At 31.4% G+C, this 27,332-nt stretch overlaps 1 protein-coding gene across 2 annotated transcripts in view; it reads left to right on the top strand.

Annotated features, from left to right (window-relative positions):
• LOC108568055 (bromodomain-containing protein 4) overlaps nt 1-27,332 on the top strand; it is a 112,466-nt gene that overhangs the window by 77,159 nt on the left and 7,975 nt on the right. The window lies entirely within an intron of this gene.

Below are 27,332 nucleotides of genomic sequence, written 5' to 3'. Positions count from 1 at the left end.
ACAACACCTTACAAATATTCTGTTTACAAAAGCTCCAGCATAGAAATTACAAATAAAAAATTATTTGGAACTATTTCAGATAAGTGAGTTGTATATATTGTGACAAGAACTTGAACCGAACTGATAATATAGAAACTACAAGAGATTATACTTTAATTGAGTCTTTCATTTCTGTATTTTTTTATGTCGTAATAACTTTATTCACAATCTGTTCATCAATATGAACATTGTGTAAATTTAAGATCGTGTTTGACATTAAATTGATAAGCTTTCCCGGTGGATATTTACCATTATGATGATTTTGGACATTAATAATTACTTAAATCTAGTGGTTTGCAACGCTTCAGCCTGTTTGTAGTTTCACTGTTATCGAGTAGACCAAGAGCCAGAACATTAGTATGTGACTCCAGTCTATCTTGGTATCTACTACTAAATGTTGGTAATGTATCCTCGACCATATCTATATGAAGATTTTCGTGCATTATTTCTTAGGCATTTTGATTGGAACCTTTGCATAATTTGTATGTTCGATTTACGGTGCGGATACCATATGTCCACACTGGTTTCAATATTACTTTGTATATAAGTAATTTATTTTCCAGTGATAATTCCGACCTTTTCCCTAGAAGCCAGTAGAGTTTTCTAAACTTTATTTCTAATTGCTAATTCTTAGCCTGAATGTGATCTTTCCAGGTGAGTATATGAATACAATATACCTCGCATAGTACGGTTAATTGATTTTGCTAATATCTCGTATTGTTTGGAAGCAGACTAATCGAGGATTCTGGAATTACATAAAATTAAGCAGTGGAAATAAACTACCATTTATTTATAAATGTTGTCTACTATTCCTTAGATTTTTTTTCTTTTGCTGTTTTTTTTAAATTTTCTTTAACTTTAACTTCTTTCAATTTTTCAAATGAGTGAGTTGTAGAAACTACAAGAAATTAAACTTTAATTGAGTCTTTGATTTCTGTAGATGAGTAAATCCTGCATATTGTGCACATATGAATACAGGATATCTCGCATATTGTGGTTAATTGGTTCTGCTAATATCTCATAATGTTTTAGAGCGGACTAATCGAGGACTTTTGGAATTGCATAAAACTAATCAGTGGAAATGAACGACCATTTATGTATTAAAGTTGTCTACTATTTTTTAGATTTTATTTTTCTACTGCTGTTTTTTTTTTTTAATTTTCGAACTATAGTGAATCATTAATTTAAAATTTTTTGATTAACATTTTGTTATTATATATAAAAAAATTCATCAACTCAAAAACGTTCTTTGTACAGAATAATTTTAATGCTGTTAAACTTTTATTGGGTACATATAAATATTTCTATTTTATACGAATTTATATTGTTGTTGTTATTACGTAGATATGTCTATAATAGAAATGTCAAAAGTCTTAACATTTGTCTTTAACTTTAATTGGGTATTTTAAGCCGTTTTCAATTCGGTAGCCGAGTGAGTCGTAAAGGTTGTGACATATGAATATAGTGTTTACGAATCCTCAGGATTCTTGCGTCGTGTCGGTGGGAGCCGCCCGTCCGTCTTGAAATTCCTGTCTGCTTCGAAGCTCACGTCCAACCATAAATAATCGATCGCCGTTCACTGTTTTCTACTAGATTTCGTTTCATTTATCATCCGCCGCGGATACGCATTGAAAAACACTGATCTAATTTACTTTAAACCGCATTTGGAGAAAGAAAGAAATGTAACACGAAGAACAAACAAACGTTATTCAATCGACGTAAAGTAAACGTATTTCACGTCTCACTTTTCACTCAATTGATTAATTGGAAGAAATCACTCGATAAATTAATTGTTTTTGTTAGCACTTCTTTTACTCGACATTCTGAATGTAATTATGTAACTTATACTTATATAAATAACTAATACATAGTACAAAAATAATTTCGTTCATATTTATATTCATTTTAAATCAAACTTTAAAACATTTTTTAAATATTTTATTTGCTTGTTGAAAATGTACTAAAAAATATTTACATTCATTTTGGGGTTCGTTAATTAATATGTACATTTTTCATAATTCACTTTATAAAAAAAGTACTGTGCTTGAAAATGTTTTCATGCGATTTTTCTATTAGATACTGAATCGTTTGAAAACAACAGTGGAATTTCAATGGAGACCGTTTATTTTATTTTTCACCTGTTTTTATTTTTGTTTTTTTGTTGCTTTTGCGTTGGATTTTGGAAATGCAAAAACGATGGGAATTGTATATGCAGATAAAACAAATGTTGCGTTGTGTTGCCGATTTGTTTTTGGTTTTGTGTTGCCGCTCCGAAAATATTTATTCGAAAAACATTTATTCTGATAATTTTCGCGATAAAATTGCGAATCGCGTATTCATTGAACGCACCGCGACCGTTCACAACAACAAAATGGTTACACATCAAAACGTTTTATTATTTTTTAAAGTGCATTTGCGTTTCGCTTCGTTAACGTAATTAATTGGATTTGGGTACAAAAAAAAGCGAATTGAGTGAAATAGATGTAAATTAAATTGAATAATATAATGATGAGTGCGTTTCAGGTATTGCACTTTTCCTGTGACTTCCGTGTTCGGTTGGAGATGTCTTTTATGCTTGCGTTTGAACAGGTTTTGATGGATAAAGTGAACGAGGAAGAGCAAATTGAATGGTTTATTATGCGAAAGGTGACTGATGTTTGAGAGTCGTATGCAAATAGTTTAATTACCTGCAAGGTGAAGTCTATTAAATAGATTAGAAGCTTTTGAAACTTGAACTTTGCTACTTTGCAGATTGAGTTACAAAATGTTTCATGATGCATCGCGAATTGTAGAGAACCGATATCAAAAAGTAGTTTAAACTATCGAAAGAAATTCAGAAAAAAAAAACACTGAATCTACCTATAATATTTTATTATTAATTGACTACAAGAACTTTACCACTTTACAAATTAATTATAAAATTAAAGTATACAAAAATTATCGTTTTTCTTTATACAATCAAATTTTCTTTAGTGCGGATTAATTATATTTTATTTAATTACTCGATTTGAAACAGTCCTGGATATAGGCGAAACAGTTTATCTTATGCGAGGTATTCTTGTACATGAGACAATTGTAAAAAAGCAGTAGATGAATTTTATCTCAACGATTCAACTTAAGAATTCTATTTTGTAAATCTCTACATTTACATTCAAGATGTGACTATTATAAGCATTAATTTCATATACACTTTAATACTACGAATTAAGAAACATAATGCTTCGTGATTCATTATAAGCATGAAAACTTTGATAATTTGATAAGAAGCTTTGTAAACAAAGAATAATAAATATCAAGATATGATGGAATTCAACTATAAACAAAAACTTGAATAACTAATAAATCTACCTTTATGATTTGATTAACACCTGCATTGTGTTGTATAATTGTGTAACTATTGTTCATTAATCTATTCGCAGTAATAAATAATAATATAGATGTTTCGTTTAGTCGTAATGCAAGTTGCATTAATGTTTCTACGAAAGTAGAAAATATTTAAGGATCTTGAATTATTTGTAGAAAAAAAATGTAAAATGTAGGAGATGTTACACAATTATATGTAACTGTAAATACAGCAATACCTCGCATAATACGGGTTTTCGGTTTAACACTGTTTGAAAGAGGACTAATTCAGGAACTAAATACATAAAATAAACCTGCACAAAAAGAGATATAACAGAAACAACAGCGATTGGCGGCTGGCACCATGTTTTTTTTCAAGGTAAATTTATAGTTGGACATCATCCCTCCCGTCAATAATGCACAAAAAAAAATAATTCTACACAGCGGCGGGCACAAGAAAAACAGTTGGCGGGCGCCATGGTGCCGCGGGTTGTGGATACTTGCTATAGTATTTCCCAAACTATTTTCCCTGAAAACATTCATTGAATACTTACTAAATAAATAATTAATGTTTTTTATATGTTTTTTTTTTTATTTTATTGATTATGTGATATTACCTACCCTACAAAATAAACAAGGTGTTCCGTGAAATTTTCAGGATTTCCAGACTGATCGAAGCCGCCAGTGTTTTGAACAATTTCCTGTAACTTTCAAATTTATTGAATATTTATTAAAAATGACTGGTAAATATTTTCAAGCATTGAGCACAAAATATAAACAAAATAAAAAATAATGAAAACAATCGCTGTCACTAGGATCATGTTGTTGTTTTTTTTTAATTATTTGCTAAAATTGTATTGTTTGTTGATGATTTTGTGTGTGTATGTCTGTGTGTTTGTTCATTCGATAAGAATTTGTCGTTTCCGCATTTGTTTCCTATCGTATGAAACTTGATTGATGGTAGCTTTTAATCCGGTATGCGAATGAGCGCAAAGTGCCGGACATTCCTTTACGAGTGGAATGTCGATGAAAATAAAAAAATAAATAAATAATGAAAGAATAAAAACAATTTTTGCGAATAAATAATTTGATTGACGTAAGTAAGAGAAATGAACACGTTCAGAATAATCAATTAATTTGTCACACTTTTGTTCATTGTCTCGTGCGGCATGAGTAATCAATCGCCGATGACAATAACGATGGAATTCGAATTTGTAATGTCGATATTCAATATAATAGTTATTAGTCTTTTCATAAAACCTCAACACCTCGTTTAGCACTAACTTGATTAATGCTGATTTACAATTACGCGTTTTACTGGAAACTTTAAAAAAGCTCAAAATTTATCTGATTTGAAATTATCGTGGCGAATAAATGGATTCATATATAATAGGATTATTCCCGAACACGTAACGTTGAGCTTCTCCAGAATCTATGCTTGTTTGGGATGTAGATTAGCAGGATATTAAGGAGTTACTGCAGGTTTCTGGTGAGGGCTTTACCTATCAAGAACTGGCAGAACAAGGATTTGAAAAACGCGAAAATAGTCATTCTGAAGACGATGATCCAAAAGAACTTACTACAGAAGTTTAGAAACGAAAACCGAAATCGTTGATCAAATTGTAGCGAATTATCCAAATTTTGACAAGAATGCAAAAGCAAGCGACAAATGATTCTAGACGATTTTATCGCCAAAAAATCAAATTTTAGTCAGGACATTCATCACAAAACTAAACTTATTTTTTGTGTTATATAAAACATATATATGAAAATTACTATAAATTCAACATTAAATTAAAGTATTTCTTTTAATTGTTGGTCTCGTGTTTCCCGTTTATCTATTTGATGTATTAAAATGACTTCCTATAACGCTGTTTCGTTTACCGCTCTGTCTTCAGAAACGCATATAAAGAAAGTCTTACTATACCTTGATTAATTTATCAAAAATTTATATTATTTTATACTTAGGTTTACTTTCTTTCCTACGTTACCTGTATTTGTTTTATACATATTATATAAAATGAATTATTTATATCTATTTGTAATAGATATTCTATGAAATAACTAGATATTAAACGGAATAAAAGCATTGATGATTTAGCCGTAACATTTATGTGAGTTCAATGATGATGATATGGAGTACATTAAAATACGAAAGTTTCCACGGCTTTTGTTTTCTCGCCCACTTATGATGAAACCGCATTTGTATGTGTATGTATATGCATTAAACATGCGGAGGATAAATAGTTTGTGTGCAAATTAGCATTTTATTAGCACAATAAACGCCGGTTTTATTTGCACGGAGGTGCCGCACGTGTGCAGCCTGTATGTTTGTACAAGCTTATGAAGGCACCGAAAGTGCATCATAAGCTTATACACACCGAAATCCAGCGACTATATACATATATATTCCTGACCTGCTTTAAACTCGCACCCGAATGCATCCGAAACCCATCAATTCCATGCCTCCCGAAATTATCGTTTGTTCCCAATTTAACACGAACCAATCGCTCGCAGAGATTCGCGTAAATTAATCAACGTCAATTAGTCTAATTTCTACTTTTAATTATAATGAACGTACGAACCTCAACCTCATTATATTAATTGCGAAATATGTAGAATTTTATCCAAAAAAAAATGGAGAAACTTGATGGAAAATTTGGATTTCTTCAAAGGAATATTCTACTTAATCGAATACACTCTATAAATTATTGTTATTTTGTGTTTATACCAACAAATCGTGTAATTTAATCAACGTTAATTAGTCTAATTTCACCGTTTATGTTCATTACATATTATATACGATATATCAAAAACACTCAATCAAATTAATTATAATGGTTTTATGAAAACTTTTAAAATTGCAGCAAGTGTCTCTCAATTTATTATCTTCTCAATTATATATTTTATATTGAAAAAAAAAGTGTTTGTCTTAATGACTCGTATATCCCTTTGTATAAACTGTGATAAATTTGATAAATACTGCTTTTATTCGAATGCATCAATTAAATCCTTAAATTATAATTATTATTAGGAGTTAATAGGAACAAATCATTTGTTCAGATTCATGTAATTTAATCAACGTCAATTAAGTCTAATTTCTCCATTTAATTATAATATATATGCCCATCAAACTTGTTATGTTAATTACAAATTATATGCAATTTCTCAGAAAAAGGCGTTTAATTAAATTAAGTATAATGGTTTTATAAACAAATGACTTGTGAAGAGAAATTTTCCTCTATATCATTTATAAATAGCTACTTCAATTCATACAAGGAAGGAATAATGAGACCCATATCATATTAGATTTAGATTAGTTCACTATAATGTTTGAAAATTTCAAAACAAACTACATTTTACTTAAGCAAATAAAAATAAACTCTAAAATATTAGTATACAGTATTATTTTAATTTAATCTATAATTTATGGTCAAGACTCCTTTTGTGCGATTTATTTTTATGTGTTTTTAAAGTCCTCTCTTAGGTATTTCTCTTTTATTTAACCCTTTGTTACCTGAACATAGTTAAAATTTAAAAAAATATATTTTTCTTTGGATTTCTTTTAAAACACAAATAAAATAAATAAAATTAAAGAAGTTTTCTATACATTTTTATTAAATTTCAGTCTAACAATTTTAAGCTTAAATCGTACAATAAGTGAATTATAGTCATTTAGATTACAAAAACGGATCAATTTTCATATATATATTTAGTAACAATATTATTTTATAAACTTATTTCAAGGTGTTATGCTAAACATTTTTTCTTTTCGTTACAACATAAAAAAATAACATATACAGTACTTATAAGTACTGTATAAGTAGGCAGGATTAACATATTTTGAAGTCAATTTATCTGCAAAATAATTTTTTGTTTTAGAATTAAGATCAACTCTAAAAATAAGACATTTCTAATATTAAACTGTATGTAGAAACTTTGTAGAAAAGTATTATCAAATTTAATGCAAGAGGAAAGTTGGCAAAAGAGCAGATATAGTTTGTAAAAAATCGTATTCTGCATAGCTCTTCCACTAATAACAGTGCGCTATTTATAGTTTGGTGTAGAGTATTCATAATACAAACTGGTTCGTTTCTCTCATTCTAAAGCCTGCATCGAAATATATCCATATGTGTTAATAGGGATGCGTGTGAAACGAGATTCCTATTTTACTTGTTCTACCTTCAAGCTCTATTAATTGTCAAGGTTACATTTTTTTTTAATAAACTGAATTATATGTGTTTTTTGTTAAACTTCATACATTATTAATATTTTGTTTTTTCTTTGTTTTAGGTAAGAGAATTTGTGGATTTTTGGTGATTCCATTTGATTTTTCTTCACTAAATTCCTTGATAACATCCGGATTATGAGTGAGTAATGTACGGCAATGTAGAACATTTTAAAATAGATTTAGGCTAATTTTCTACATTTCTAAGTTTGAAAAAAAAACCTGTACAGTTGTACTACTATAAATTTAATTGTTCTTTCCTATTCAATACGGACGGATGTTAGTATCCTATATACATTAATCTAATTGCTATAAATTAAATCAATTTCAAGGAGATAGTAATTATGTCGGCAACTTGAAAAGTAATCAAAGGAACACAAATTTTAAATGATATTCAAGTAAATTAAAGTGACTTGAAAAATGAACTGATGTTGAAGATAAGACGTACACAATTTGCTCTACAAACTTATTAGGCATTCCGCATCCATCAAGTAGTAAAAAAAAGGTGTAATTATGCAATCCACGTCGATTTCGGCGATCTTCCCACCGGACACACGTCTCCACAATTGAATTACCTGGCCGGGGCTCCCGAAATTATCTCATTATTTTTAATGCTTTCTGATATTATGCGAGATAGCGCGATTCGTTAAGCACCGGGGCTTCCCTTCCTCGCTTATCTTTTGGACTGGATGTGAGGTCACGAATGACCCACACACGCGGAGTGGAATGGTTGAGGAGGGCACGAAAGACGATCCGAAGGAGGCGCAATTGTTGCGACGACGATGATGATGATCGTATCGTCGTCCTTTATATTCTTTCTTTTCGATTGAGGTGTACGAGGCGACGAGCCATCGTGTGGCCTGCTTTCACATCCGCACAGCCCACGACGTATATCGCAGCGTATCAGATATAATAAAGATGTTAAGATAAATAAAGAACTAATTGCATTCATCCACGAACCACTAGAAACCTCATCGCTCCATGCATGACGACAACCTATTGGAAATTCGTATACTTTCTTGATGCTAAATATTCGATGCGTTAGACATTTTGATTACATTTACAATAAGAAAGATTTTTATTATTTTTAATGTGAACTGAAACGGTTAGTTTCTATGATTTTTTTTATCTATTAATTATATTCGTTTTATTTTTTCATCTTAATAAATTACATAAATTTGACATCAAATAAATATGCTAGTTTTGTCATGAAATGATTACAGACGGATTTTATTCAAATTTGCTTCAAATGCAGCATATTTATTTGGCGTATACATGCATACAAAATTACGCAAATGCCCGTAACGACTCCAAACGTCGTTGCCATATCTCGTCTATCAGAAGCATAAATGTGATTCGATTGTAAATATTCGCGTTACGTGGAAAGCCTGTTTCGCGTTTTTTTCTCTTGTTATCCAGGAAGAGGAGAGGCAAAAAAAGTGGATAACATCAATAAAAACAAAAACATGACCAAAACCGAAACGGACTGTGCGACAGAGGAGAAATCACGCAGCATAAAGCATCGACGCAAGAACAGCAACAATCCATTTGTGCGATCCATTTATCTTCATTACGCAAATGCGCGAAACGCAAAAGTCGGCTCGTCGATCGGTACGCCCTTTTTCGCTGCGATAAACTTTAATTTTATAATTGTCCTCGTAAATTTGTTGGGAGGAAAAACCGATAAATGGTAACGCGGAAACGCGACGAAGACCAAATTCGAAGCCCGCTCGAGGCTTTACGCAATAATACCGCCGCCACCGTTGTTTCGTTCATTTGTTTCTTCTTCGCGGCTTGCTCGATCTGCACTTTCTAATAAAGTCCTTTTCAATTAAATCCCAGTTCGATTGGATAAGTTTTCGTAATCAAATTTTACGATTACCGAGAGGCCCCTTTGATCTCCGGCGCTCATGCAGCAACAAACGAAATGTTAAAATTGAACCATTTTTTTTTTCAGTTACATCGATTATTGATTAAAGCTTTGCACTTGTTTAACAGACGACGCTGTAATATAACACAAAAATGATATAATCCATTTGCAATAGTTTAATATAATTATTTGTCTCTGTTGGTTTACAAAAAAATATCAACGACATAGATAATTATTTGGGCTTCAAACTTATATAAAAGATAACGCTGTAATATAATAAAAAATGAAACATTTACAATTAGAAACAAATGATTAGTTTAATACAATTATTTACATAATTTACAAAATAATAAAATTGAATTATCCTATCATAAAGAGAATTTCTAATCTAATTTATCTACGGACAAAGATAATATCGTATCCAAAGTGACAACAAACTAGAAGAATTGCTTATTTTTTTGTTGTCTTATAAATATATGGAGAAAAAAAATGCGCGAGGGCGAAACCAATTTCCGTTGCGAATGAAATTACGCAACTTCCCTTTATTACGTGAAATTTTATGTTTGACGTATAATTACGTATAATACAAAACGCTGTTACGATGTTAATTTATGCGCCGGCCGAACATAAATGAGCGAAAATGAAATCGACTTAAAAAAATACTGAATGCAAATGGGAACTAAAGGAAGATACTTAAATTGTTGAATGGACTGAATATTTTGTTTATTATAAAAAAAAGTTTGTGTGTATTTTTTTATCATTTTCTCGAGATTTTGGAAAATGGAAAAATAAGCCAAAAACATTAAGTCTGATTTGGAAGGTAATAAAACTTGTTTTTAAAGAAATTTTTCAAGTCATATCTTAAATAAGTACATTTGTTGTTTTTTCTTTTTCTGGGAGAAATGATATGATGGAAATAATTTTTCATTAAAATCTGAACACATGTTCTTTTTTTTATGAAATTTACCATTACACAAGTCACATCATCATCAATCACTAGATTTGATTATCTCTGACATTTTCTTATTACTGAACTTGAAGAAATGGTTGGACTAAAAGAAATACCCATCAAATATTCATAGATAATACTGATTTGATTGAATGAAAGTTCCTGATTTAGCACTTTATAAATTTCGAGCTTAATCCAAACGTGATTTTGCCTGAAAATGTATGTTTTCAATTAAATTCTAAAGACTTTCCGTTCTCCGCTCGTAAATCAGGAGAGTCATAATAAATCATTAACTAAAGCGAGTGCGGTGAGGCCACACTCCAAACAGCCAGAATGGAATACCGCAAATTGATGGTCGTTGCGCAAATAACGAGTGATTCGATTATGCGAAAAACGGGGGAACGGGATGGGATGTAAACCATCCTCGCCAACTAATATTCATCGGGTGACGATAATTGCATTACTGGATGATGCCGCAAATCAATGGGAACAAAACTCAAATGTTGCTCATCCATCCAAATCCTCGATAACCATCCCAATTAAATCCCTGCAATTAATAGATCTGCATTGTCCCGAAGCATCATATTATTATAGCAATCGTTTTTGCAGGTCAAAATGAAATTAATCAAAACCTAGCGTAATTAATAGCCTGTTGAGTCGGAACGAACATCAACAAGTTGCAGGTGGATTTGTATGTCGAAGACACATTTAATATAAATAATAATGATAATAATTAAAAACCGTTCATTTTCGATTCCGAAATGTAAATCTCCGGCGATTGCAGACGCGGGAGCGTTTGTGAAAGTACGTGTATGCATGTATGCACGCCGTTTTATTGCACTTTCTTAAATCACCTTTACACGAAAACAACCTCCGCTATGCTATGCCTTTTAGAAATCGACACGCGGAGCCTTTTAAAGGATTATTTATGGCAGTTTTCAAAATAATTAAAACCATTTCTTAATTCCCACCTAACTCATTCAACGGAACAAACACACTCGTCCCATTTTTTTTTTCTCATTTCTTTTCCAATTACGGCGTCGATCAGAAAAAAGAAAATTCAGCCCTAATTCGTTAAGGAAACACGGAAATTGTATTGTTACACCTGAATTGTTATACGTTGTTTTTTTTAAACTTTCTACTATGTTTAATTTAAGAAAATATTAAACAAATTATTTATTTCTTACATCAATATCTTTCTATGGTTATTTATTCGCAAATGAAAATATATCAAATTAATTCAATAAAATTTTCAAACTTTTACTTTTTTTTGTAATTTTAAAGTAATTTCTATACTTATAAGTTATATATACTTCAACATTTAGAATAAAGCATTCATGCAGAATGTGGAGGTAATGAGAACATTATTATTTTGTAAATTGAGAATTAGTTTATTTGCATGAATCTATTGAAATATGCACATAAAAGTTCGGTTTGAAGATAAATTCTAAAAAAATAGTACGAAAAAATATTATTTTTATAATTATAATGTATTAATTAATACTGTATTGTTTTATGAATTTAGATCCTCAATTAGTCCGGGATAATAGCGGAACCGATTAACCGCACTAGGCGAGGTATTGCTGTTTTTATATATTAACTACAAGTACTTTTTAACAATGTACATTAAACGTTATTTGATTAATTAATTAATTAATTAATTAATTATATCGGTTTGAATAAATGATTATTACTTACAGCTTTCATTAAATTATAGTTTAATAATATATTAATATAATTACAACCTTAACACTATTATTATCACGTAGATGCATAGTGCCCTTAATTAACATTTAACCTATGCTTTATACCTAGTAGATTATCGTTATAACACAAAGATTAAATTAGTTGGATTTAATGTATGTTATGCAACACGCAAATAATATAAAATATATTGCTATTTTTCGTAACTAATTGATTTTAGAAATTAATATTAACAATAATTGTTTAAAAAAAATCATAAGAATCTTTCACGTCTTTCTAATATAATAAAATTATAATTTATATTCTGTGATTTTGCATGCTTTTAATAATCCATGATCTACGTTATACAAGAAAATAAATTAATTCTTCATTTCTTCCTACTCATAAAAATTAAAACAAACGAACAATTAATTATATTAACCTTTTCATCGATTGTTTGTCATTTCGATATGTATATTATTATTACACAAAGTATTAGTTTCCTTATTCGTGCGTTGTTTCTTTTTTATGTTTGTTTTTGTTTATGAATTTATTTTATTTTCATGTGTAGCTCGAATCCTACAATGAACGGAACGGTTGGAGGGAAAATGTCAAGGGGAAAAAGTTTCAGGCCGCGACGGTTGAAAGAAATTCGGGAAAGGTCACCCACCCAAGTTGCGCAAAAAGAAATGAATTCAGCAAAATGAAGGCGTCTGACACGAATATGTCCTATTATTATTTATAAAATTCGTAAAAGCCGTTGCGCAACGCGCGTGATTTATTGCGTTGATTCTTCGTTCGAGTTTGCCAGCAGCGTCGCAATCAATTTTGCGGTCTCGTTTTAAAAAATGTAGCGAAAAAAGAAACATGAAAATTATCTCAATCGATAAATCAATAATCGTAATTAAATAGATTTCAATATTTTTATTACGTAGAAATGCAATAAAGTTGATTTAAAAGTAAACTACATATAATTGAATGTATCAAATGATAAGTTATAAACTTGGGTATGTTGAATCGATAAATAATTCCCAATGGGAAAACGAGCACATTTTTTCTTATAAAAAGAAAAACAAGTTGCGCTTAGCATTATTTTTTTTTGTATATACGTTATGTGATGTTTCCTCGTTTTCTTTTAACAACATTTTTCTTCCCATGAAAAATTAATAAGCTCTTAGGAAAGCGGGGGCGGCGGAGGTGGATCACTTTCAAGCAATAACTGAATTACGGCGCGCGGCTCTGCATATTGTAAACTCTGAACAAAATTCGAGCGTCTAAGACCAAACTGAAATTACTAAGTTAATGAATAATTTAGCTGTTCGTACGCAAGGAGCGCAGGTATTTTATGATGATTGGAAGGGGAAACGGATTTCAAATTAATCACATTCTCTTAATAATTGATGTAAAGTTGTTGTTTACTGTTTTTTTTTTATGTAATGAATAATACAGATTGAAGGATTTATTATTTGCGATTTCAGTGAAAATGGCATGTATTTTGCCGCATTTGTATGTGGAATGAGTCATGAATGAGCATCCTTTTAAGTCAAAAAGCGAGTGCACTTATTCGATTAATTCGATTCAAATGAGGTATGGAATTCCGATATTCTGAGTCGATCTCTCTAATAATGCCTTGTACGTGCGCAAATTGCTGCATGAATCAAACATTGTGACACAACTACAAGACCGCAGATTAACATGTGTTATTGTGTATTCAAGCATTGACGTTTTTGTTTTGCATGATTGAATGGTTTTACATGCAATCAGTAACTCACATAGTACTCGATATAGTACGGTTTGAAAGTTTCGAAACAAACTATATTTTAATTGAGCAAAATGTAAATAAATTCTAGAAAATTAGTACACAAAATATTTCTCAATATAGTTAAGTCACTTTTTATGTTTATTTCTTTACCGCTTTAAAGACCGATTATCCGCACTATGCGAAGCCTTACTGTATTTAGTTCCTCGATTAGTTCGATTTCAAATAGTATATTGGTGGAACCGATAACTCACACTATTGCAGTAATTCTATTGTATTCTAAATACGTGTTGTAATGTAGTAACATTACAACACGTATAATACAGTTAAACCTCACTTAACGAGCATTTTGCATAACGACCTACATCATTTTCATACTTTTGTTCAACCATATTATTTATGATTTTTGTTTTCAAAATATAACAACATTTGCATGAATAGTTTCGTTTAACGAGTGTTTTTTGTAACGAATTATTTGAGGTTCCACTGCTATACGGCTATCGACCAATGTAATATGAATGTCTCATAATTTGTATTTTGGTAAAGCAAAGAATAGTTCCATTAAACAATACAACAATAAAAAGGAAACATTTTTATAATAAATAAAAAAAATAATATAATTTGCTAATATAATCGATATTGTTATGCAGTTATATAAAGAAAATATCTAAAGATAACTGTAAATAATGACTTTAAAATATTAATTTTTGAAGTGGATGCGCCGGGGATATTACAATAAAATATATTTCTAATCTAAAATGATTAATCATTCGTGTTAATTTTTAATATTATTACCATTGCTGCTTTACATCTAGTATTTTCTTGTCTGAAAATTTTCCACCAGATTTTTTATTTCCAAAAATAAATTAGATTTATTTATGATTTTCATTAGTCTATATAAAAATTAATCTTGCAAATCAAATCAGTTTAGCTTACATTCAGTAAAAAAAAAAACGATGATAATAATATAATTATTGTCATCATATTTGAACATTATGATATAAATAATTATGATTTATTTACTAAAAATTGAATGAATATTGAAAAAAACCGAATCATATTAACTTTGGGTAAATTATTATAATCAACTAACACTTTTTATCAATCAATCAAAAATGTATTTACAAAATATATTTAGATTAAAATTGTAAATGATGATTAAAAATAACATAGAGTAAATAAATATAGTTAAAAAATGTAATTTGAATCAACTTTTTCTGATTATAATAATTGTGTGGAATTTCAAAAATGTTAATGCGAATAATAAATTATTGTGATTATAGAGAAAGCATTTCTAGGTTTATTCGTATAAAATATGGGAATTATGTTTTATCAAGTGAAATGAAGAATCAGAGATGTAAAGGAAAAAATACATTGGTTTTCTATATAAGTACATGCACGATGCTAAATGGAAGAAGCACCAGATTTAAAAAAAAAGTAGCGCACGAGGGAATATTCAGTGTATTAACATTAGAGCACGTTAATAGTAATAAATGGAAATGTAGCAATGAAGCCGGAGATAAAATCGACTCACGAATCGAGCATAAATCGCGTTCAGACGAAAACCATAAAATCCGTTTCTGCGAATGTTTAGTGTCTGCTGTATATTTGTGTATGTTTCGGTATTGTGAATTAAATAAAACAGTCGTTTTATTAATAATTATTCCAGTCTCTGTAATAAATCTGTAATGTTGCGGGGGCAATTTGCAACTGCCGTTCTCTCCTCTACGTGCTTTCATACCTATGTCTGTAGTTGTATATGTATACATACAAACATATATGTAGAGAGAAATTCATATAAATATAAGAGTGTGTGCTGTCCATTAAATGTGTATGCATATAGTTGTATAAGCTCACATCGCGCGACGGCCATTTTACTTTGGAGTGTATTTAAACGTACGCTATTGTCGGTGGGGAACAGAATATTACGTACACACACACCGCATCACGTAACAAGTTCCCACTACAGCTTGCAAACCAGATAACTAACAGCTCGTAAAGAAAGAGCAAAAAATGGAATATACAAAAGTGTGTGTAAAAAGAAGGAAAATGCTGGCTTTTCTACTGACCAACATATTCTCCTTTGCCTTGTTTAGTTACGCAAATATTTTGGTTAAAATATTTCGTCCGGTGAAATTATTTATACAAAATACCAAATAGTCTGGCTTCCATCAGTCCGGATTCACATTCGTATGGATTGAAAATTTCAAAGAACAAAATTTTAATTGAGCGAATAAAAAGTTACAAAATGTATACCTTTTTTTCTTTTTATACAATCAAGCCTTCATTTTATATGTAATCAGTTTCTAGATTAGTCCGGTTTTAAACAGTCGGGAATATTAGCGAAACCATACTATATTACTGCAGTATAATAGTAATAACCAGTAAACTATAGTATAAAGTAATATATTTTACTTTTTTTCTTACAAAATTCGAGATTTGATAGGTAATTTAATTTAAGAATGGTATAAAACTTTATTATGTGGTTAATGAAAGGAAGTGTAGACATTAGTTTATACAATTAAATTATATGAAGTAAACTTTTATATGATGTTTCTTTGTTTATGTAGTAAAGATATAAATGAAGAGAAGTCTATATATTAGTTATTAAAAATTAGATCTTCCTTTCAATAGAAATAGATTCTATTTATGGATAATTTAAATTATGTTCAAATTGCATAAATCTTCATTGTGAAAATTGGTCTTTCAATAAATCTATTCACTTTCTAGTATGTCTTCTATTTTTGTTATAGTTGAAGATATTGTCGTAATGTTTTGTTATTTGACAATATTAACAAATACGCTCTAATTAGTTGCATACAAGATATTTAGTTTATTTAAATTTAAATATATTCATACTTATTTCTCGTCTAATTATTCATTCATTCATTAGCCCAAGTATTTTCACATAATTATTATATCTAAATAAATGCCTGTCGTATCCCAGGGATGAAAAGTCGGGTCACTGTAGAATATTGTCTAATGAATTTGAATTAAATCCATTTGGTTTAACTTTATTCTTAGGTTGGCGATTGTTCTTTCCTTAACGTTATAACTAAGATTATGTAGTTGTTACTTCTTTAAAGTTATGACTAAAATATATAATTTAGTAATATGGGGTAGGAGTTGTGTTTGGGTAGGAATTGATTCATAAAGTGTCGACTAAGCGTTTCCCACGGGAATCTGATTATTTATCATTTTCCGAGTCCGGTCGCCGTCCTCGATGAGATTCGTCCACTCCGCGTCTTATACTGATAACTCGTATTAATGTATAGCTGTTAAATTAAGACAAATACAAATTAATTATAATCATTTTATAATGTCTATATTTTAATTAATACAAATGTATAGAATGGAAAATGTATTGGAAATATTAGAGAAATGCAGTAAATTAATGCTACACCTAGTTGAGTTATTAGTCATTCGGAAATATTTGTTTCTCTATGTGGAATCGCAGGCAGACGATATTACTGCAGCCAGTGTTAAATTGAAGCCAGTGCACATGGCACAGAACCAAAGCTCGGCTCGGTGCAAAACCGGGGCAAATCATTAATTATCCGCCTGATGCTGTTCCCTGTCGCAATAATATGTAAGCAAGCACGAAATGCTTTATCCCCACTCTCTGCTATATATATTTTTTTTTCTTGTTGATCTTGCTGTGTACTTTCGTTTGTTTTTGGTTTATTGTCGACGTCGTTTTGTTACAGCCTTTGACTCCGGCAATAAAGAGTGTAACCTGCTCTCGTCCCTTTTTGATTGTCGGCAACACGCGCCGTTTCGCAATGTTGCGTAACTTTTGCATAAGATGTTGTTGTTAAGATAAATGTGTTACGTTCGTCTGTTGTTTCATAACTTTCATGAATTCATCGCATTGATAAGTAATGATGCTATAGCTTCATCAGCTCTGCATTATTCAAGATTACTCAAAGTTACTCAGTAACCTAATTGTTAGAAACAGCACCATTTCTATAATTAAATCATTGTTTTGCATTTTGTAGTCACATTTACTCATTTCGATGATATCATTAAAAAAAATAAATCAATTACTCGTTTAAAATATGTGTTTTTATAATACAAAAACACATATTACATCCGAGATAAATACTTTTCTTAATGTTTTTTTAAATGTTAATTCTTAAATATGGAAAACATTCTATAATAAACTAACCAGGAATTCCGCAGGGCAATGTACTGCGTCTTCTTCTATTAAATCTTATCCGCGCTTACTTCAATCAATTACAGCTCTGCGGCTATAACTCTTATATACTTAATTGTTTTGGGGTTTGTTTGTTCCTCAAATTATCCCCGTAAATTATTACTCTTAAGAAACAACACGGATGTTTCATGTGTAGTACAGGAGAGTCGCGTACGATATGATTATGAGAGATCGCGACAAATACAAATTGCACAGTTTGCGGGCGGGAGTTGATGGATATTAGTATACTCTTTCTCTCTTGGACACCCACGCATCCACGATTCGTGCCAACATCACTAAAGATCCGACTAATGACTTAAGCAACCAACGATTATCTTATAACACGCGCACCCTCTGCTTATCCACCGGTTAAATCCTACTAACCGGTGGTTAGTAAAGTAATCCGCTCCATTGAATTAAGCTAATTGTGTAAACGTTCCAACCAATCTGATTATAATGTAATTCTCTCTATTAATCTATTTGCGTTCGACGTTTAAACGCGCTCTCATGTACACGCACACATTTATTTACGTATACACAAGCACATGTAAATCGAACGCACACAATCACAGAGTTTGCTCATTAAAACGCAATGCACTCGATCAGATGTTCGCCGCTAACCGACCGCTTTTTGTTATTAATTAATCAATTAATTACTGGCATCGGGTTCACTGCGAAACGTATATTATTTGTGCGTGTTTGTGGATTAGCAAGAGAGAGATAGAGAGCTGTGTGTTCGCATTTCCATCCCATTGTTTGTTATTCATCTAATTATTACTTTGGTCGTTCGATTTTCGATTGCCGTTATTCACAATAATAACGCTAATGATATTTCGTGTGTACGCAAACAGAAACGATACATCAATTTCGCATTATTAATTTGCTGCGTATACTCTACAAATCATTTACTTTTGCTCTACATTAAAAGGAAAATTTATAAATGGATAATATAATTTTATAAATAAATATTTTGAAAGTTTTATAAATCAATTTTAACAATGCATTAATCTCACCATTTTTCAAAAAAGAATATATTTCTTAAACAATGCAGCAATGACTCTCATAGTGCGGCATCAATCAATCAAAATAAACGTAAATAAACCTTCATTCAGCCTCTTTTCTCTATTACATAAAATTATGTTGTATACATTTATCACTCAATTTGGAAATTCGCACCTGCCCTGATTAAGAGATATTATATTAAATAATTAATTAATTTATTAAATTGATTCTGAAGTCTTTGTCTGAAAAGTATAATGAATTAATTAATCATTACGCTTTTTTTGTACTGTAGTTGAGATTTTATCAAGTGTGTAATAAACATGTTGATTAGGTCGTTTTAAAGTAATATAAGTTTTGTAATGTTTGATTAACAGATATGGTTTTTGATACAAAATGAAGTTTTAATTCCATTCTTTATATTTTCATTAAAAAAATCTGCGTTAAAACGTAGAATTGGTGTGTTTATTTTATCCCGTCGGCCGTACACTATTATAACGCCAGTTAAATACAGTCATTATTTTGTTTCAAGGTTTTCTCTTTGTGAGCGCAGCAAATGTGTTTTGTGTACGCCTGCGGGGGGATGCTTTAAAAAAAGAGAGAAGCAAAACGAGTACGAGCAAAAAGGGTACTTGCCTATTCACACTTGGTGCCCAAAAGATTCAATGGTCTCGCCCATTACGCATCGATTAACGGGAGGTTTGCCGCCCGCCCCCCGTCGACAGCTTTTTCGTGTAGGAGAGAAAGAGATGCGGACCCCCCGCAAATAAAACCTGGCAAATCACACCGCCCCTACCCACCATTAACACGCATTCGAACCCTCGAGGAAAATCGAGAATTATTACCCTGTTGCTCTACCAACAAAAGAATTTATTATTTACAGTCCGAAAAATACGCCAAATTTCTTTCATACAATTCAATGTTAACGCATTGACGTTAACTTGCGTAACCCTCGAAGTACTTTGCTCCTCGCATCATCAATTACATGTTAAATTTGCACGAATACCTGTGACAGCCGCAAGCGGCATTCCCGGTACGGTAAATCATTCACGGCAATTTGCGTTGCGTATCGTGTGACACGGTTACATAATAATTGACTTATTTATACAGTGGCGCCATCTGCAATTGATTCCGCCCAAACTTCGGGCTTTGAATGGATTATACGCAAATAGTTTCCCTCTCATACATAATCAATCGGATTATAAACGATTATTAAGGATTTATTTGTGAATTTAATATATTTTTATTGTCGAATCGTGCGACCCGAGGTCTACAGAAACGATCAATCATAATACGCAGGACACAAAACAAACTTTTCGTTCTGCTCTCTTTCACATCAATGGTGTATAATAATGCAAAAGCCAGAGGAGCGTTCGCATTGACCTGTAACTGAAAACCCGCATTGCCGACATATATAGAATGTAGTAGAATACTCGTGACTGGAAGGCCGAGGAGACTAAAGCAAACAGAAACGAGAAAGAGAAAAATCAATTCCCGAAATGCATTAAGCTATCTTTAAATTGATCCCCGTTGTAGTCCGAACAACAAATAAAATCATCTCGAATTTCCGGATTCGAGGATTGATCTTGTGTTACATCTCGATTTGCCGATGTGCCGTGTAATAATATCAGACATTGTTTTTTTTTTTCATGAAACAGTCCCGCTTTTTTTTGTACAGGATTTCTTTTGTTGTTGACTTAAAAGGTAATATTAGTATTACGTTTCAACTTTGCATTGTGCATCTAATTATACCCATTGCCATCTAAACTCAAACATTAAACTTGCTCGAATTAGTTTGCTTGAAAGTTTAACGCTATTTATCTGCCGCTGTGCTGAGTTATAAACTTACCTTTATTAAAGCTTCAACACTGCTTTCCATCTGATATTTAGACGAACTTAATATACAAATTTAATCAGTTTAAAGTTAAATTGTTGCTATATACAATCCAATATACTTTACTGAATAATCACCAGAAATGCAAGATTGAATCAATAGATGACGCATCCAAATTAAGCAGATATTAGGCTTTTACTTTAAATACATATAAATTATTTAAAGAAAATTGGAACGTATTAAAATAATCCCAATATTGGATTTGGATAATGAGTGACATTAGTTTGACTATAGAAATATCTTCGAGTAAGTAAAAAAAATTATATAAAATATGCCTGCTGTACAAAAGGGTCGAAAAGTGCATTATTACTTGTAGGCTCTTCCACTTGTGCACTAGTTGTATTATATTATCCTTGACGCGAAGCAAGACAACAAAAGACGTTGAAGAAGTCTTGATTCGCCTCCAAACGTCCTTCGCTCGCGTTTCTTTTCTTATCCACTTATTGTCTCTTTCCGACTCGTTCTTCGTTCATTTGAAGGCGCGTATGTGTAACACGTTTCGAAGCGGTGCGTAATGAAATCGATGTTGAAGCAAAACGAAAAATGGTGAAGTTAAAATAAGAAAACGTTCGACGGACGCAAGTGGGACGACCTTTCCACAGTCCATGACCCATTTTACATGGAACAGGCCACCACGTCATGTCGCTTTGCAATGGTATAGAATGATGAGGTGGTGGAGGAGGAGGTGCACGTAGCAAGCAAACCCTCTGCCAGAAGACCACGGTCTGCGAATCATCTCTATTCCTCTCTCTCTCTTTCCCACACTCACTCTGCCCAGACGACGTCCGGACCGAAGCGAATTTCATTTACCACATCCGAACCGTTTACTTAATTCCGCTGTGCGCAAAATTTCAATTCGCACCGCGCGATTAATTTGCATCCATTTATCTGGTATTCCCAACCTCTGGCTTATCTACGCATTTGCATAGACGATTAATTTTTGTTTTTCTATTTCGCACACTTGCACCTTTCTTATTTCTGCAGCTACGTTAATTTGTTCATATTTCATTTCAATAAGTATGAAGGATTCAATTTATAAAATTTTCCTAATACTCAAAACTTAGACACGATTAGTTATTATCTCATGATAATTCATATACGTCAATCATCTTACAAATATCTACATGAACATGAATGTAAAATTTGAAATGCACGAAATTTCAGTGTGTAAAATATTCTACAAAATGCAATAATCAGATTATTGAAATTTCTAAAAGAAGACATTGAACTTCTGCATAAACTTCAGTTTATTCGTATTTTAATTCACTCCCTAAAGAATGAAATTAGTTCATTTTAAACAAAAAGTACCTTAATTACAAGATTTTTCCTTTACGAATTTTAGATGAGCGTCATTAAATTACCTGTGAATTTTGTTTAATTTGAATCAATTATAAGGTTGGTTCAATCTAAAACAGCTTAAATGTATTTAAAATAATAAAAAACAAATATTTTCGAGTATTTTTATTAATTAGCAGAATAACTATTTATAAAAATGAGTTTGAGTAATATCTGTTGCTTTGCATTTTCATGTTTCATTTGAAATCTCAATTAGTTATTAATTATTATTATTTATTGATGGCATTCAATTTTATAAAGTGTATTGTTATAAAGGGTAGTGAACTCTATATACTCGGTGTTTTAAATTTAAGGAAATATGACGTTGATAAGTCGTAGAACAATTTTGATCCTTTTGAGTATAGACTGTAATACGGAGCAAACAGGGGCTGTAGTTAGTCAGAAGGGTTGTATCTATGTGTGCATGAGGTAGAAAGAGAAAGAAGAGTCAGATCGAAATCAATAGGAGAGAATGTGGAGCACGGCGGATTTGTATAAAAGCTGGCTTTGATAAATTTGTCCCTTTTAAAAGAGAGGAGTCTGATGGTGGAGGAGGAGTAGTGAGGTACATTACACGGGGATAAAGTGCGACGCAAAGGGGATTTCTCACATTTGCTTTTTGGCGAGATCATAATACTTCACGTTGTAGCTGTCAACTGGAGTAAGTAAAATATTAAATGAACGAATAAAAAGCAGCAGAAGCAGTAGAGTTGGACGATGATGAAGATGAGAAGGACAATGAGAGGAAGAGAAAGATGGTGAGGAGGAGATGAAGAAGAAGAGCAGAAGCAGAAGATGCGAAGAGACCCGGCAAAAACAGGAACGGCCGCGTTTTAGCCCACAGCCGCTTTATAAATTACCCACTTAGTAACTACCGACGACTATTTCTTTCCCATTACACACAGCTACTTTAACTTTCATACTTTTTCCGCTTGCCTCTTGTTTGCTTTGCTTTTCTTCTCCTTTTTTTATTCATTCAGTCGCGTCTCGTTCTTTTCCAAAAAAAAACTTTGTTTCATTCACTCCTCTCTTTCGCTCCTTTTTGCACCATGCGGGAAACATTATTATCTACGTTTCTCGCCGCTTTTTCCTTTGAACCGCAGAGATTATCCTTTTGTCTTCGACTTTTGAACGCATTCTTTACCTAAGTACTTACCTTTATTATTGGATCTCTGCAAAACTAGAGCTTCATTCAAGGTATATTTGGAAACTCAAAATGAGCTTATGCATAGAATATAAAATCCGTAATACATTTTCATCGTGCATTGTTAAAATATTACAATTTTTGTAATAAATGTTGAAAATTTTAATATTTAATTATTTTAAATAAATCATACTACAATAAGTGTTCATAGCAATCAATCACGAAAATAATAAATAAAATAAGTTAATTATTTTAATCAATGAATAGTATTGGAATGCACTTCATCTCTAAAATTTGATTATTTTTTTAACTTATTTAGGAAAATTACAAATTAATATGTTTATTTAGTTAATCAAGCTAATAGTATTTGTTGAATGAATGCAGTGTAACGTAAATATATTTTGATGATTCTGTTTGTACGAAACTGTGGTAATTAGTCTTACTGTTGATAGTTTCATATATGCATTCCACATTACCTAACCTTTAATGTTATTATTATGACGTATAAATATACTTCGGCTATTTCTCTCGTCAGCGCCGAAATCAGTCGGAAAGTGAATACGATGGGAAATTGATGTGAGCGAGTGTTGTGGGTATGGGAAGAACGTCGACCAACGCAAATGCAAACATGTTTGTATCTGCATTAACGAACGTAAATAATTAATGCACGCGTTTACATGTTTATGTAAACTGTTCTCGCCTGTTGTATTTGTATGTGCTACGACTAATATTATATAAATACATATATGCACATTTTACATACACACACAAAATATGCGTGATGTTTGTATGTAAACGAGACTCGTGCGTTATTCCGCGGTTTTATGAAAATTCGCGAATTACATTTTAATGTTCTTTATTGACGTTGCAAATCAGATTACAAAATTCGGTTGCACCCGGTCTTTTTGTTCGTACCTAAACGACCATTCAATATCGTTCCGCATCCGACAATAATTCAATGGATATATTCGCGGCATTATATTATCAATATTATTACTGGCAGTTCATCGATGAGCGCGAATTGAAAGCTAGTCATACGCAAACAAATTCGGTTATCAGCGCTGAAAAATGAAACCGTGTTGCGCTGATTTCACGCGCGCGCCAAATTTAATTGCGTCCCCCAATAAAGTGCAATTTACACGGTGCCGGTCTGAAAGGTATTTGGACCGTTTGGATAAACTGAAAATTCGCGTAATTATTTATGTTTTTTGCTCCTTTTATATCCTCTTAGCGAATCATTTACTCAGATTTAATTTACTTGGTTTGTATTGTTTTTTTCTTGTTCCTTATTTTGTGGTGCACGCACAACCGGAGTTCGTTATTAGTTGTTGTTTTTTTTTTCTTTTTTGGAATCGTTGCATAACGCTTTACGTGACCGCAAAATGACCACACATGGAATCGATTGTATGCGGCCACCGCATTACGCAATGTCTTTACTGTTTCTTTCATAATAATCACGGAGCATCTGCATTGCGCGGCTTCTGCAAATAATCATGGGAAATTCCTTCTTGCTAATCTGTACACACATTAACTATTTATTTATTACTAATCGTAATACGCACACAACAGAAATACATTTTTTGTTAGTAAACTTACATTTTTAATTCAAATTAAAATATACCATTACTGCATTTAGAAAGACTAAATATTTTCTATGTCTTTTACACATAAATCTTTGAAAAAAAATATTAAAAGGATAAAAACTAACAAGATTTTTGGACTTATACCAATATATTTTCCTTGTTATTGGCATATTAAATATTGATAGGGTTGTATAAAATAATGTATACACTACTTAATACTAAAATTCATAAGTCCAAAAGCAATTAGATTACATAAATGATTTAAACAGTTTCTAAAGAACGTTGCTTCTGCCTTCTCAAAATATTTCGGACAAAGCTATTAAGACTTATTTGGGCTTTGTTGCCCAAAAAAAATTGAGTCCAGACAACACGTATATTCAGTTGGAGTATTATATTTATTGAGTATTTTCTGTATCTTCAATATTTTCTATTGTATTGGGTTTGCAACTAAGTGATTGCGTCACATTCGGTCTTAGCACATTCTTTTGTTTTGTCAACGTGTTAAAGCATATAAACTATATTGTTTTCTTATTGCTTGGACTTCCAGCTTTAATTTAGTTATTTAGTTTCGTTTTTATCCCAATTTAAAAAAGTAAGAACAAGAACAACGCGTATTTCAGACTTATTTTATTTATTATTTCCCAAAAAGCAAGATCTCATCGCAAGCACCCAAGAACTACCAGTTTGTTGATGAGACTCATATGAAGGCCATTATCGATTCAGATCGTCATAACACAAGACGTGTGATTACAGACATCGCATACATGCATTAAAAAAAAACAGTTTCGCAAAAATTTCTTCCTTCTTATTAAAATACGCAATCACATAGTTGCCAATCAAATATATTAACCGATGGTAATAAATCAAAGAGAAAAAAAAACAACATGAGATACAGGTAATATTTAGTAAATACACATACATTATACAAATCACGTTCCTATTAGTGAGGTAAACATGTTGTTTTAGTAAACAAGCTTCATTAATATCGTTATCATCGTCAGGGGTTTTGGTATAATATGATATCCTAAATGGTAATAATTATATAATTGGATTGTAGAATGGAATATGGAATATTGATTGAGGTCGAGTGCGGAGTTAGCGCCGGCCCCGAAGAGCTTACGTACGTACAGACGGTAGCAGTGAGCGGTACATATGATTGGTGAAGTCGCCGACCTGGATGCCTACCAGGGTCAAACGCGATGATACTACCACCACCAACCAACATCACCTCTAAAGCTAAATAACGGCTCCACTAGACCATCAGACCTCCTCCTCTTCTCATTTTTCTCACTCGCAATACGTTCCTATTTTTACCAAATGAAGGATACAAGAACACAAAACACTGTAATCGTTACCTGCACAACCAAAGGAAATTGATTCATTCAACGATCCGATCCGAACAATCAACAACTTTAATTGTAAAGTTTTCAAATAGATTCATATTCTTCTTGAAAAGTTTTCTAATCGATATTTACAATAATTAGTTTATTTACAGTCTTTCATTATGATTAATTATCTTATAGAAGAGTGATTTGAATAGTTAACATACCATTTTTTTTAAACTAGCATCATCGTTGAATTTGTTAAATTATTATGTTATATCTTGTGAATAATCTTTGCATTCCCCGAGAAACGAATTTCCCATACGGCTGAAGACGTCGAAGAGGAGGAATCGCCTTTTTGTTCGACGAAGTTGTTGTTATTCTTCTCGCAATTCTAATCTTTGCATCTGGCTAAAAATTCTTGACCCATGAAACGTTTAATACCTTTCGCGAAGTTTCCTGAACTGCATTTATTACCGCACGGCCAATAACAAAGGTCGTAAATTATGCCTACATTTCTATAGCTGCAATTTAAATTGTTTCCCTTGGGATTCAAAATATGTATATGTATATAAACGGAAGCTGTTACATTTTCAGTTTGTTAGCAATTTAATCAAGTTTTATGTATTTATTCATTGCTTCATAATTGCGTTAATTAATAGATCGTAAAATTAGCAATATTAATTATCACTTTATTGTGATCCAAATGATAATTAAATAAGTAGAAATAATATACTAATTAATAATATAGGAAACTTAAATCGATTAACAGATAGAAATTGAGAGTAGATACGAATATTTTTTAACAAGTTTTCTATATTTTTTCAAATTAATTTTTAGCATTTCAAAAAGTACTACGTTTTAGGACTATATTAAACTCTCGAGATTGACTCTTAAGATTTCAAAGAGTATAAAACTATTGAGGAGTGATAAAATCAATATCTTTGTAAAACATTCTAGATTTAGGTTGTTGGTAATCTGAAATATTGG

The sequence above is a fragment of the Nicrophorus vespilloides genome, unplaced genomic scaffold (genome assembly GCF_001412225.1).
Source record: "Nicrophorus vespilloides isolate i.1.1-1 unplaced genomic scaffold, Nicve_v1.0, whole genome shotgun sequence".
Classification (NCBI taxonomy): domain Eukaryota; kingdom Metazoa; phylum Arthropoda; class Insecta; order Coleoptera; family Silphidae; genus Nicrophorus; species Nicrophorus vespilloides.
Note: the sequence above shows the minus strand (reverse complement) of the source record. Positions and strands in the feature narration are given on the sequence as shown.